Raw genomic sequence first — 15,822 nt, forward strand, 5'->3', positions numbered from 1 at the left:
ATATAAAATGTATGGGTTCATATGCTCAGGTGGTCAATGGTGTCCTGTTGATTCTTACCAGCTGATGATATGACCCTAGAGAATATATGTAGATATTTTGTAAAGGAATGAAGTATGTTAAAATGGTCTTGATTGGCTTTGCAGAAAAAGTGAGTTTTATTGAGAATTTTGAAAGAGAAGATTGTCATTTTTGGATTTAAAATATTTTGGTAAAAACTGTTCCCCTTAACTACAGTTCAGTTTTTGATCTAGTACCAATATGTGAAGTTATAACAAAATGCCCAATTTTAAACCTACTGGTACATTTCCAACTGTGTAGTCTCTTATGCTCTCTCACAGAGACTAGGCTTGTACAATGCGAGTGGAAGTGTAACCTGGTCATTTGCTTGTTAATGCCCCATCTCACTATCACACCTAGGCTGAGCGTTTTCTGTATGTTATTGCCACTAGGGATACAATTTGTTTAAATCAGTCTTGCACATCTTCATAGTGTACTTGTGATCAAGCAAAAAGACTTGCAATTGCTAAGATTTCTCAGCTACTGAAAAATCATTGTTTATCTAAGCTACTGCTCTTAAAAATAACAAGATCATAGCATCGTCTCTATTATTTTTGCTAGCAACATCTATCTGGCATTGACAATGCTCACTGTCCACAAACAGTGTATAATTCATATTAATGGATAAACTGGAGTGGGCTTCTGGTTAACTATTTCTACTGCTGCCCAGTTGTCAGAATTAAATGTCACCATGCAGCACTGCTATGTGGCTAAATTCCAGAATGGTTGCATACTGTTATATCAGAGTAGGCGAGCAAGCGTCTATAAAACATACAGAGAGGAGAACATGGCAAAGGAAAAGTAGAATGTGGGTTACAATAATAATTAATTATTTAGGCTCTTTATATGCATGTCTAAATGGTACCACTGTGTAGTCACATTTTTGTTTATCTAGTTCATATTTTGATTATAATCAAGGGCCAGATCTTCAGCTAGTGTAAACTGGAATAGTGCCAGGAAACTCAGCTACATCAGATTACAGAAGCTAAGGAACTTGTCCTAGGAGGGAGTGCTGTGTGTGTAAGTAATGTTCTTTCAATTGGACTAGATACTGTCTATGAGCATGAGATTTAGGAGTAGATTGTCATGTGCAATTTGCTGTGAGCAAGGGGCTGTCTCTGCTGTGACTGCGTCACAATTCCCTCCTTGTTAACTCACTTACCCCAGTTTACTTTCCTTCCGTGCTGGCTCAGCTGCGTTGGCTGGTGCATTTGGGGACACAGCCAGACTCCGCCAATTCCTCAGCTCTTCCAGCCCAGACCTCCACCCCTCTGCAAAGAATAGGAATGAGGCCATGGAGTCTGCTCTCCTGCACTGCGACCCTAAATATGAGGGGTGCTCAGGAAAGTAGGGGGAGACTTGTGTTCCCTTATTCCCTGCCCAGGCAAATGGGGCAAGTGATGTTTTTGCCTTTAATATTCTGTAAACCTGAATCAGACTTTCTGCTCTGGGAGAATAAATTCTCTTCATTGGTAGGTATCCTCCTCTGATTGGTACCTATCCTCCTCCAGTACATCAATATCACTCTTCAAATCAGCTAAATCAGGCTTTGAACACAGTAGTCCAAATTCATCCTTGGTGTAACTCAGGCCTGAATTTAATCCTATATACTCAAACACCTAAATTCTTTAATGATATCCTGTGCTGTTGCATCAGAATGTTTTATTGCTGATCACATTGAAATTATTTGACTCTTTAATTTTTGTTTCAGAAGAAATGTAAAGCTGTATGAGTGTGTATAGATAATAGATATATATGCAGTGCTGATGGCTACAATTATAATTCAGGTTGCCTATACTTTCCATTATAAGACCCTATTTTCAGTTGCTATGTCTCACTTATAACTTTGGCAAACTTCTAACTATTTGAACTGAAATTTTCCGTACTGGGGGTTGTTCCCAGTTTTTTTTGGAAAGTAAAGCTGTTCAGCCTTTTCTCAGAATAAGGTTAGGGAAAAATGTGTTGTTTTGTTCATGATCACAAACTCTTATGACCATTTCATTGTGAACCTCTATGGCTTGCAACAAGGACTTGAAATTTGGCAAAGCAGTTGCCATACTGTCAGGGATGTGCCTCTTGCTTTCCCAGTAAGAAATCCCATCTAAATTTGGCCAAATTATAAACCTCTGAAAATTGCAGTTTGCATATGCTCAGTACAGGTTTGTTAGATGTTAGCTGTATCATTCTGTGAACATTCTTCACACAGCTCCTGTGTGCTGACTGGACTGAGCATGGTCCATATTCACAGACTGATGGAGCATGCTCCAGTCCAGGGCTGTAGGAGCTAAGCAGGACTTTTCCTTTTTGCTCCTCCTTGCTGCCAGGGGCTCCTGTGTCTCTGGATACTAGAACTGAGAGTAGAAAAACTTGCCCGTGGTGTCAGTGCTCAGGCCAAGATAACACAGAAAAGAAGGCAGAAGCAACCTGACTGAATGCAGAGCGGTGAGGGGGAGCAGAGGAGAGAATAGGGTCAGAAGGATTTAAAACTGGAAGAGCAAACACTCCTCTCTAGAACCTGGAATTGAATGCAGATTTTCTGGGTCTCAACATTTCTCTGCTGTCAATAAATAGAAGTGAAACCCACTGGCCAACTTTGTGTCTTAGACCTTGTCTACACTAGCACTTATGCCGGCAAAACTTTTGTCGCTTAGGGGTGTGAAGAAAACACACTCTGAGCGACGTAAGTTTTGCTGGCATAAGTGCTTGTGTGGACAGCGCTATGTCAGCAGGAGACGTTCTCCTGCTGACATAGCTACTGCTGCTTGTTTAAGTGGTTTTATGATGTCGGTGGGAGAGCTACACAAGCACTCTTATAGCGGCACAGTTGTACTGATACAGCTGTGCCGCTGTAAGTTTTAAGTCTAGACTAGCCCTTCATCACCTCTAACGGATGGTTCACATAGAGCAGTGTTTCTCAACCTGGGGGTTTAGAGGGGTCGCAAGTGCAGAGCTGGTATTGGGGGTGGCAAGAAAGGCAATTGCCTGGAGCCACAGGGGCGCCATGAAACTAAGTTACATGCCTCAGCCCCATGGTGGTGGGACTCAGGCTTCAGGGGTACAGTAGTTTGGAAAGGTTAAGAACCACTGACATAGAGGATGAAAGCCTGCTACTGGAATCAGTTACTTCATTAGTTCAAGTGGTCAAGGACTGTGCTATGGATCTAAATGTCCCAAATCTGCTGATGACTCTTGTGGGGGGTTGATATGGTTCCACCTGCTCCTTTTTCACTTTGCTTTTTAGAAAATTTAGGAAACTACATAAAAACTGTTAAAAGGTTGCAAAGTCAAGCACTCAGAAGTTAGAAAATGCCAGAATTGGGATTGCCCATCCTACTGTGTCGACTGAGATGCAATCAGATACAACAATAGCTAATAACTAAGCTAAATGACAATCAAATTTCTTCATATATGGCCTATATGTAAGATTTCAATTAATTTTATTTCCATATAAAATTTGAATTGCCTGCTTTGTTCTTTTGCTAAGATCATTCAGGTCCAAGAAGGAGTGACATATGCTAAGTTTCTTAAAGGACTCTGTTTTTAATTAATTTTAATTCATAACCAAACAAATTTAGTTGACCATACTCAGGAAATTTGTTCTGTACTCAAAGAGTAAATATGGTAAGTTTAGGGAGGATGCATTGGATTTTTGATACAAAGCAAAGAGGTTGATTCCATTTTTTAAGTGCAAAATGACACTCAGCTTTTAACAATAGAGTCACAACAGGCACCTCCACAATATTCACACTGAAGTGAAATTGGTAAGTTGGATGAGGCTTTACTAGGAGAGGAATGAAAGCCCACTGCAATGTAGTGAAGCCATTCAAGACTTTTACTCTACTATAAATGTAAGATATATTATTTGTATTATTTATATCATTATTAATCAGCAGCAATTAGTTTTTGGCTGTTTGTCCACATATTGGTGGTAAATTGTTTGCCGTTCTCCCTGCTTGTGTGAGAGCATGACTTAATTTGATCAATAATGTATCAAATACGAGGCTTGGCAATAGTAAGGAATAATTTTCTGCTACTAGAATAGCACAGCTCAGTAGTCTGTAATAGGCCCTTGGAGCCAACTTCCTCTGCAATGGAGAATAGCTGCAGATCAATGCAATTGTTTCCCCAGCTTTTTGCTTTAAAAATATTGTGGGTGGATTATTTGGGCGGAAATTCATCTCATGTTAAAAAACAAATAACGCAAACAGCCTTTACATAAAGTATATGTCCCTTGTTATGCTCTTGCTTGGGAGTATGCAGCATGTTACTGGAAGACTTCTTCTAGGATTCAAGCTTGAAACCATTGGTGTTTGTGGAAGTATGAAAAGCCAGCGTAGGAATATTTCCCAGTTCCTTAGCCTCTTTTTCTTCCCATTCAGTGCAAGCTATATTATGTTTCCATTCATCAGTAGGTATGCATAAGGTATAGCACCAGGTCCCAGTGTAGTCAATCGCAAAACTTCCACTGATTACAATGGGGCCAGTGCTTCACCACCCTCCTTAGTGAAAAAGCTTTCCCTAATATCCAACCTAGACCTCTCCCACTGCAACCTGAGATCATTGCTCCTAGTTCTGGCATCTAATACCACTGAAAACAGCCTAGCTCCATCCTCCCTGGTACCTCCTTTCAGGTAGTTAAAGGCTGATATCAAATCCCCCCTCATTCTTCTCTTCTGCAGACTAAACAAGCCTAGTTTCCTCAGCCTCTCCTCATAAGTCATGTGCTCTAGCCTCCTAATCATTTTCATTGTCCACCCCTGGACTCTTTCCAATTTGTTCACATCCTTTCTGTGGGGCCCAAAACTGGACACAGTACTCCAAATGAGGCCTCACCAGTGTCGAATAGAAGGGAATAATCACTTCCCTCGATCTGCTGGCAATGCTTCTACTAATGCAGCTCAATATGCCTGTCGCAAGGCATTGTGGCCTTCCTCGGAGCCTGGGCCCGAGGAAGGGCCACAATGCCCCTGCTGGACAGATCAGGACACTGCAGGCCAGAGACCCTGGGAGCAGAGGGGCAGGGCCAAGACAGGAAGGGGAAAGGGAGGGACAGAAGAGGCTGGCCTAGCAGCTCAGTCGGAAGAAGTTGATGCTAGAGAAGGATGCTCCTTCCCTGAGGCTGTGGTCTGAGCCTGTCCTAGGCCCTGTGGCTGTGCAGTGCAAGCCCTCCATTGACTGGAGCCTCCAGGGCCTGCCAGGGCTACCGGGCCCTAATGATGGGGAAGGGCTACTGGGTCCTGGTGACTGGGAAGAGCTGCCAGAGACCGTTGACTGGGAGGGACTTCCCAAGACCAGCCATGACGTAGAGGAGCTGCCTGTCGCCTGGGACCCGCCGGAGCTACCTAAGCCCTATGTGCTCGAGTACCCACTGGGAGTCTGTGACCTGGAGGAGCTGCCATCCGCTGATGGTCCTGAAGAGTTCCCAGACCTGGCCATCTATCCTGGGGAATCTGAGGAAGACCCCTGGCTCCAGGTACCTGGGTTCAGGATGGGAGCAAGTAGCCCAGGGGCATCTGACTACAGTTTGGTGGAGTTTGCGCTCTCATCAGTGTCAGTGTGTTGCAGCTGGAGGCCCGCTGACCCAGTGGCAGAGCCCCTTGCCACTGATAGGGCCCTGGGCTGGGATGCAGTGGAGTTGGGTGGGCCTGTGTCCCCTTCCCTAGACACCCTGGGAGTACTTGTTTCCTCTGGGCCTGCCGCCACGGAGGATACTGAGCGTTGTGTCTACAGACTCCTTGCCAGCCCCGCCCCGCCTGAGGGCCGGGGGCTACAGACTCTTGCCAGCTCTGACCTGCCTGGGGTCAGGAACTAAAGACTCCCACTAACTTTCCCTTGGAGCAAGGCGCTGTGGCTTCCTCCTGGGCAGATTCGCCAGCCTACACATGGTGGAGAATGCGGGCAACCTTCACCCCTTGATGAAAGAGGGGCTGGCCGCTAGGAGAACGCACTGGCAACTCGAGTCTGGTGTCTGAAGGAAAAAATGGATTTTGACAAGTTTATGAAGTGGTGGACTGACCAGCAAGCAGGCGGCTCATCTACAGCAACAGCTGCTACAAATGCTGGGGGTGCAACAAGAACAGTTCATCCACGAACTCTGGGCCCAGCAGCAGAAGCTACAGTGACAGTATGTGCAGTAACTGGCTACCTTGCTGCTGGGCCCAGCTAGTCCGGACGACATCTGTGGCCAACCCACAGTCCCAGCCCAGCTATCGCTTCGTCTCACAAAGCTGGGGCCCGAGGACAATAACGAGTCCTTTCTGACTACTTTTGAGCATGTGGCCTCTGCCACAGGTTGGACCCCAGACCAATGGACCACCCTTTTGGCCCTGTACCTAACTGGAACTCCCCAGGCTGCCTATCAGGCCCTTGCGGACAACAAGGCACTGGATTATTGGGCCATGAAGGCCACCGTCCTGGACGCTTTGGACATTAGCCCCGAAATCTTCTGGTGCTGGTTCTGGGAGAAGGTATACCCCCCTGGGCCTGTCTTCACGCCATGGCCCAGGAGCTCAAAGACACCTGCTGGTGCTGGCTCCAGCCAGCACAACACTCTGCAGCTGACCTGGCAGAGCAAGTCACCCTGGAGCAGTTTCTGCACATCCTACCCACCCGGGGGAGGATGTGGGTGATGAGACACTGCCCCACCACTGTGAATGGGGCAGTGAGGCTTATGAAGGACTTTTTGGCCACTGAGAATCTGGCCGCCCCGGCCACCCCACCTCAGGGTGGGCTAGCCCTGGAGGGTTAGCCCTGCTCCAACCACTGCAGGTTGGTTGGCCCCGCCAGACCCAGGGGTCAGGCTGAAGTTGCTGCCAAATCCGGATGGTTCTTGGACTTCAGGGACCTCTGCGTGTGCCGACCAGGAGGACTGGACCTGGGAGATCTCAGAGCAGGGCCGGGTAACCCCAGGGGGCATGGGGCCCTGCTTTACATGTGGCCAGATGGGGCACCTGTGGCGTCAGTGTCCAGTGATGGACTGCTCCTTCGGCCTGGTCTATGCTGGGGGGAGGGCGAGCCTGGGGGCCGACCTCCCCGAAAGCCACAATTGTGGTCAACCTGGTGGGGAGGCATTTGGAGGCCCTGGTAGACTCTGGGTGTGGCCAAACACTCATTCTGCGGGGGCTGGTCCCTGAAGATGGACGGGTCCTCTGGCAGCTTGGCCTCAGATGCATTCATGGGGACCTGAAGACCTGCCCCATGTTCTCCGTCCTCCTGACATTGGGCAAGTTACACGGATGCTCCTGGTAGAGCTGGTGCTCCGCCTATCTTACCCTGTTATCTTGGGCTGGGACTAACTGGACTTTGCCGGGATACTGCAGAGGGTTGGCTGCCAGGGAGCCCCGGGAGAGGGAAACCCTGGTGGCTACGGGCCTCACCCTGAAGATGTCAGTCTGGATCCAGCCTAGGGCCTCCCCGGCAACCCGGGGGCCCATGAGGGAGAGACCCCTCTGACAGTGGCTGACCCTTACAACCTGGGGTATCCTGGGAGTGACTTCTGCCGGGATCAACGAGAAGACCCCATGCTCAGCTGCACCTACGATCAATTGTCCGCCATGGATGGGGTGGTGACCAAACCCCAGTGGGCCATGCAGTGGCCATGGTTTGAATTATGACAAGTCTGGCTCTATCGCATGGAACGAGATTCCCGGACCAGGACGCCCCACGCCCAGTTGATAGTGCCCTGGGTCCATTGGAGATCCATCCTTTGATTGACACACAACATCCTGGCTGCGGGCCACTTGGGCCTTGACAAGACACTGGCCCGGGTCCTAGCCCACTTCTACTGCCCCGGCATACATCATGAAGTCGGGGAATATTACGCTTCCTGTCCGGAGTGTCAGTGGGCGGCCCCAGCAGGCATCCCACAGGCTTCCCTAGTGCCCCTCCCATTGGTTGGGACCCTGTTCAAAAGGGTAGCAATAGACCTGGTCGGACCCCTGGAGTGGAGTGTGGCGGGATACCGCTACCTCCTCGTTTTGGTGGACTATGTTACCTGCTTTCCAGAGGCCATCCCCCTGAAGAGCACCATGGCTCAGACCATTGCGCGGGAGCTGATAAAGGGAGATTGTATCAAAAGCTTTGCTAAAGTAAAGGTATATCATGTCCACCGCTTTCCCTGATTTCACCCCTTCAGTATATCTTCTAAAGAAGCATGGACTGATATTCTATTTGGATGTAGACATTGGAGATGACTCATCTCTATGTTTCTCAGAACACCCACTTCCCCCTCTTCTAAATGCAATTTAGGTACATTTTGCAGGGAACACCACCATCATGACATAAATCACCACCGGTCTTATGTGTGACCCCAAACAAGTGAATGCCTCTTTTGGGGCACTCTTAGAGAAGTCCAGAAGTGAATCAGTGAAATGAGATTATTTTTTAATCTTGTTGTGACTGTGCAACATTAGGCAGAAATAATGGATGTTTTTAACTTTTCTCCCTACTCACTGGTCACTGCTCCAGCTTTGCCATTAGCTGTACACTCTGCATATAGTGCACAGCTGTCAGGGCAGTTTTTGTTGGCAATTATCAGTGTCAATTGGAATGACGCTGCATTTCAGGATGGATTTTTTTGGTTTTATCTATTTGCACATTCTAGAGAGGGCACATTCGAATGGTAAGAATTAATTGGTCCACATTTTCAGGGTGTGGCGTGCGTGGGGGAGGGGTCTTGTATTCTGTTTCTCACAATTTTTGTGTTCATTTAGATTTGTTTGAGGCTTGGGGACCATTTTACCCAGCCATCAGAAGCATGGCTAAGAGAGCGAGTTGAAAGGGGAATCTTAATTCTTTTCTAACGCCAAAATTGCCTGAAGCACCTTGTGTCATTTTGAACACTTGAACACCAGGATGGGCACATGCATAATGGGTGACTAATTCTAATGCTTATAGTACAGGTTTTATATCATTAGTTTATGGTGTCATAATTTTCAACTGTTTCCCTGTGGGAATTTTTTACTTTTGGGGGACAAGTTTGCCCAAATTAGCATTTATTACTTGGTATTCTCATTTCATATATACAGCCTTAACTAGGAAGGTAAAATAAAGTGAAACAATGACAGGCACAGCAAATTAAAATGTATTATTCTCTTGGAATTTCCTAATCTCTTTGCAAAGAACTGGTGATAAACCACAGCAGGTGAATAGAGTTTGGCAATAAACTAAGAATAATCTACACAATGATCAGTTTCCTCTAGTCTTGTTTCTAGTCTATACAACAATGCTGTGAGCTTCGTGCTGAAAGGGAGAGATCGTTGTCAAGGGCCAGGGTCGTCTTGTAATGTGATATTTCTTGCTCTAATTCACTAAAGTGTGTTGTTTATCTTTGCATAGAGGGGGAAAGAATAACCTCATTTGTGCTCCTACAACTTGAAATCCTTAACCTGGGGTCTGGCAGAGTTGTCATCATCTGAAAGGACAACAAGCAATCTCATCTTACCTTTTTCCTAGTAGATCTTTGCACTTGGTGTAGGCGGAACTAGAAGTGTGTGTCAAAAGGTAAGGGAAAACAGGATTTCTTTAAATTAAGCTCATCAATGCAGTTTGTTGACTTCACCCTCAGTTCCACCTCTGGTGCCGCCTGATGAGTCATGTTCCACTTAAGAAAAAGTTGAGTAAACCTGCAACCGTTTAGAATCAGAGCATAGTTTGGATATGCATCCAAAATTTGTTACCTGAAGATCAACTACATTACCCAGTCATTTGAGTAACCCTTCCGCTCCACACAGAACCTCTCCTTCCAAAAGGCCTCAAGGCTCTTCGACACAAGTTTCCTTCTCCACTGGCCCCTGGCTCCCTTACCTAATGCTCTCTTTCTGTGTGGGAGACCCAACGCTTTCTATATTACTGATCAGAGAGGATTTTGGCAGGCCCACTTCTCTTTCCAACACCCACGGGAAGCATCGTAGGCTCTGGGATGAGGCTAGATCCTATTAGATTAAGGAATTGTAGCGCAGCATCCCCTCGCTGTGCCTCTCTTCAGTGTCGCTCGGGACCACAAAGGACTCGGAGACCCTCAAGCTTGCAATCACCAGTGGTTTATTTACAACGTGCACAAGAATCTCCCACCACCATACAGGGCCTTGCCCAGCTCATGGCCTAATCAAACTCCCAGGAGGCTGCTCAGCCTGTGCCTACGCACACTTGTCTTCCCTCAGGCAATCAAGCCCCAGCCCAGCTACCTGCTCTGCTGCCCCTAAGCTAGCGTGGCAGGGGGCTGGCCAGGGATTCATCCCCAGCACCCTGTCACAGGTATTTGTTCCAAATAAGGAGTTATTCTGATAAAGGGAAGACCCTTCAGGGAAAAGTCTGCATTTCTGGCAGGTTTCCTTGGCTGTTCTCCTTTACTCTTTTGAGGGGTTTCTAAAAATCAAACTTGGAAGAAGGGCTGGTGAAAGCTGCTTATTACCTTCTTTCTTTTTGATTATAAGGATTATACCTGAGCATTCATGGAGGTGTTTCACTAATTCTACTTCTTAGAACACTGACTGGCAACTAGACATGGTGAGGGACATCTTGGTTTCAGAATGGATGACTTTTCTAACCCTCCCTTTCTCTCTCTTTCTCTACCTGTGTACTCAGCTGCCCTGTCCTCAAATTCCATTTTCCACCAGGATTGAGGAGAAGCAACTTAAATTTCCACTAAATCTCCACATGAGCCATGCCAGTGAGAGAGGCTGAAACTGCACACTATTCAAGTGTTCCGGCCATATCCGCTTTCGAGCCAACACTTGGTGCACCTGAATGCTGTAATATGCATCTGATTCACACGTGTGCTGGCACAAAATTGACTATTTCCTGGCCCTAATCACATGATCTGGGTCAGGAAATAAAATCCCTTGGCTACTATTCCAGTTTTTCTCTTCCAAAATACATAAACACATAACATTATAATATGTAATAATAATTAATAAGCATACATACTATTGCTATGTCAGAACCTCATTGGCTTGATGATCAGATGGCCACTTCTTGTGCTCAAAGCTCCTTCTGCAATGATCTGTTCAGCTGCAGAAGTGGAACTGAGTGCTGGAATCTGCAGTTTGTTGCTTCTAGTGTCTTTCATGATCAGTGAATGGGAAGGCATGTGTTACTTCTGTCAGCATCTGAGCTCTGTTACAGCATTCTTAATGGCGTCAAGAAGACAGCTGTAGTTTTATTTTGATCTAGTCCTCCTGTAGGACAGACCCCGAGAGATGGTGGCAAAAAAAAAAAAAAAAAAAAAAAAAAAAACGAACAAAACCAACAACAAAGAACCCAGCAACCCAAAAAACTGGACTATATTTCCTAGTTAGAGTGACAAAGGGCAATAGCGCTTTCATGTGACAAGGCCCCAATTTACTGAAGGATCATCCTTTAACTTGATATTACCTGTTTCTCCCCACCACGTACGTTCCTTATTATTTGTTATCCCCATTTGTCATGTCAGATCTAAAATTACAAGCTCTTTGGGGTAGGGACCTTTTATGCACTGTTTTTCTTCGGGGAGTATATGTGAGGGATCAAAGGCCTCAAACCCAGGCATGGCTCAGACCACAGCCACCACCCAGCAGGTCACCTGAACCTGTGGCAAATGTGGCCTGTGAAGCTCTTTTTCGCAAAGAGCCCCACCCATGAATCTCCTGACTGGGGGAGACATCCCAGCTCACTGATTGGCTCGGAAGCTCTACTTAAACCAAAAAAAGGCACAGGAAGTTGTCTAAGCAGCTAGGGGAATCCTTGGCTGGGTGTTTCTATGGATGCTGCCGACTTGCTTGACTCCTGGTTCCTGCCTCCAAGCCTGTTTCTGGTTTCTGTCCTCCTTATCCCAGACCATAGGTGATGCGTAGGAGTGCCATGTGGGGTCAAGTGCCCCTCCCACATTTCTGTTTGTCTTCCCGCTGCGCCTGCCCTCTGGCACATTCAGCCCCAGTCCCTGGCAGCCGGGCCTGGCTGGGGAGCAGAAGGGGTGGGATGGAGCTGCTTCTCATGCCAGCTGAGGGTGGCCACTCTGAGTTGCTACTCTGTGCAGTGCGGCGGCTGCCTGTGAGAACCCAGCTGGGGAGGTGTTGGTGGCCCTCCCCCTCTGCTTTCCTCCCAGGCTCGGTTTCTAGGGATAGGGGCTGAGCAAGCCAGAGCCCCCACTCCTCCCCAGCACTTTTCCAACTCACTCGACCCCTGTCCCTGGCAGCCAGACCCAGGCCCAGGCAGGGAGTGGAGGGGGCAGATTGCCGCCACCTCCCTCGTCGGGCTGTCTCTCAGGCAGCTGCTGTGCTGCCCAGAGGCAGTGACCTGGAACAGCCACCTGCAGCTGTCCTGAGAAGAGGCTCCATCCCGCCCACTGTGCTCCCCACTCAGGTGTAGAGCTGGGGGTTGTTGGGGTAGGTGTTGGGAACAGCTGCTCAGCAAGAGGTAAGGGCATGAATGCCCCGAATCTCCTCGGCTGAGGTGTCTGCAAGCTCCAGGGAGACACTGGCGCTGTGAGTCTCCCCGGGCTGGGGCTGGCCCCAGTCGGCACCATAGGCACATGCTCCCTGCTTCTGTGGCCCTAGCCCCCCAGGAGCTGGCAAGATTGGCTGCCCTTGCCCAGGGAGATGGGGCTGGAAGTTCTTCCCAGAGGCGACACGTGGAGTGGTCACATGTCCCTCCCCTTTACATTGTGCTCCCCCAGTATCAGGAGGCATGTGTCGTCTGTGTCCCAGACACCTATCTGTTTCCAGTTCCTGCTTTTCTGTATCTCTCCAGGTCTCTGCTCCTATACCCTACCCCTGAGGCTGAGTCCAGCTTCGACCACTGACATGGCACCTGACGCTGTCTCCAGCTTTGACCCTTGGCTTGACTTTTGTCTTCAGCTCTGACCTTTGGCTTGGCACCTAGCTCCAGGGGTCTAACTATTAGGCATGACTGTCCCTGCCCCAATCCCCCACAGTTTGAGCAATTTAACACACATGCCCTTAACACACATGTATTAGAAACACAATAGTAACAAGTACAAAAATAAACTTGGCACTTTTTATTTAGAGAAACATTATGCAACAATACAGTCATCAAGTTTTTCTAGCTGACACGTAATACTAAATTGTAGGATGAACTTTCCTGTAACATTTTGGAACAGCCAATCCAACCTATTTAATGAATCTATATAATGTGGTTGTACCTGGTTTTAATTTGTTCTTATCCCATATAAATTCTAACATCATTTTGGTTTGGTGACATTGTTTGCATAAAGTACAGTATAATGATCACAGAATGCATACCAGGACTTTCCTGAAATTTAAAAAATGCACTGTAACCATGGTGTGCTTGTTCTGTGTTTTGGCATCATGATGCACAAGAGGTTATTGTAGTTGTCCTTGGCTCACCTTCATTGAGGGAAGGAGCTGAGCCAGACTTAGGCATTGGACCTGAGTTTTGACTGACTTGCTCCGCTCCATATGGATGCTACATCTGCCTGTTCTGCATACCCGCTACATACTTGGATATCCATGTGCAAACAGATCTCATGAATGCATACCTGTGTTTAACAAATGCTGCAGAGGGAGTTCTGTGCACAAACCCTATTATTGCCAGTGGAATCTGTGTGTGTAACTCCCTATGCACCACTTTTAAATCTAGTCCTGTGTGTAAAAGCCTTTGATGTTTCAGCAGAAGCACTTTACTAAGATGCAGAAAATGCTCTTGATAGGATTAAATAGTGTTCTTTATTTTCAACCTTATAAGAATCTGGATTTAGACCTATGTTCATTAAATGGATAAAACTCTGCACACTCAGCGACAAGCAAATGCATTTATAAATGAGTTAATCTCTTTGTCAGCTGAGTTATTTTCTGGGAATTCTTAGACAAAGGCCATAGGGCCAACATGTCTGGTGTTTTTAATGTTCTCCCATAAGTTGTTTCCTTCCCTGTAAATGAAAAATTACATAAGCCTCAGCCCTTGATAAATACAAAACATCAGATCTGACGGAGTCTATTTTGGGATTGCATTAGGAGTGCACAGGATTTTTCAGGCTCACCTTGATTTAAATCACAGCAAAAAATGTTTTTCTAAAAAAATCCAGGTGAACTGGTGTGCCATGACTGTTGGAATGTTACCTTATATTTGCTTTGAATGGTGTGAGTATCTGGATTTAGCCCTATGCTTGTTAAACAGATAAAACACTGCACACTCAGCGACAGGCAAAGTGCATTTCTAAATGGGTTAATCTCTTTGCGAGCCGAGTTTATTTTCAGGGAATCTCCAACTCTCTCCCTCTTCTCTGGATTTCAATTTACATTGGCCCATGTAAATCTAGTGGTATAAATCAGGTCAGCTCTGAGATTAGAGGTGTGGAAGCTGGGCAAAGAGAACATAATCAGTTCCTACATATCAGTTCCTGATGCTATGCTAATGAGACAGTAACAACTGGTAACTTTAATCCCAAATGTCCTGTGTGTTCTGCAAAAACATGTCAAGCCAGCCTGCCAGGGTTTAAGATAAATCCACTAAAAGGAAGAGGGTGCTTGGTCTCTGTCTTTTTGTTTAAACATGTGGGTTAAAAAAAAATCAGATAAAAATTCAAATGTGCATATTTAAAAAAAATAGTTAAAATAATTTAAAAATTTTTGTTGATAGGGCAAGCTGTCTAGATGTGAAAAAAATGAGATTCTTACTTGAGCAGAGCTTGGGAAAATTTCATTTTGCTTCAGCTGTGAGGAACAAATAGCCCATGAAAGCACTCAGTGCCAGTGCAAACCCGCTCCTACCACTGACTTCAGTGTTGAGCACTTTAGCATCTGACCCTCCGGTTATCTGAGTGTTCCAAATTATAACTCAGTACATGAGAGGCTGCAGGCAAACTAGCTGGGTAGCTCCATGGTACAGTTACTGTATGTGTGAATACTTAAGAACAAGCTGTTCATTTATGGGAGGAAATTCATCATAAAAGGTCTCTTTTTAATTCTTTCCCAAGCTGCTTTATTATGTAAGTGTATGATTCCCAGAATGGTATTCTCATTGAATCAGAAGGTTTTTCCTGAGGAGAGCACATTAGAGAACAGTGAAGAAAAGCAGAGTGATTCTCTCACCAGTTTGAACACAAATTTTAGAGTTTATTTTTAACCCTGTCATCTCACTCAGTACGTCTTTCCTCGCCTAGTTCAGCTACTAACCTAATACAGTAGAGTGACCCAAGTTTTTCATAGAGCTTTTGCATTTCCCCTTTATTTTTTGGACTTGTTAATCGTCTTGTGAATGTTATATACAGTTTGGACCAGATTCTTAGCTGGTGTACATGAGCATAGCAACAGTTTTTACACCGGCTGAGGCTCTGGCCACAAGGTTTCGGAGCCACAACTGCAATATCTGAAATTGCTCCTGAATCTAGCTTGTCTACTTAAAAAAACAACATAGTGGAAATGACATGTTCCAGCTAGATACTTGATCTTTGCTATTGGACAATATTGCCAGGCAATGGCTGGGTCAAAAAATGTCTGTGTTTCACGAGGATGAATGATGACCTTGAAGTTTGGAGAGGATTTCTGGGTTATATTAACAATGGCATATTGACTTGGTACAATAATTGAAGGCACTTGGCTGGATGGCAGTCATTCTTATGTTTACAGTGTTTATGGCAGTACTTGTGAAGGGTTCATGGCATGTGACAGGTGGCCTGATATTTGGGGGAAACAGACATGAGTAATGGGGTTTCCTTACTGAAAGCAAGTGCATGCATGTGAGTCTCAGGAGGGCGGGCTAGGTGACAAGTCAGCATTTAAAGAACACAAAGCAACTCTTTTATTGAA

The sequence above is a fragment of the Emydura macquarii genome, unplaced genomic scaffold (genome assembly GCF_026122565.2).
Source record: "Emydura macquarii macquarii isolate MOO-44397 ecotype Brisbane River unplaced genomic scaffold, CSIRO-AGI_Emac_v2 contig_1477, whole genome shotgun sequence".
NCBI lineage: Eukaryota > Metazoa > Chordata > Testudines > Chelidae > Emydura > Emydura macquarii.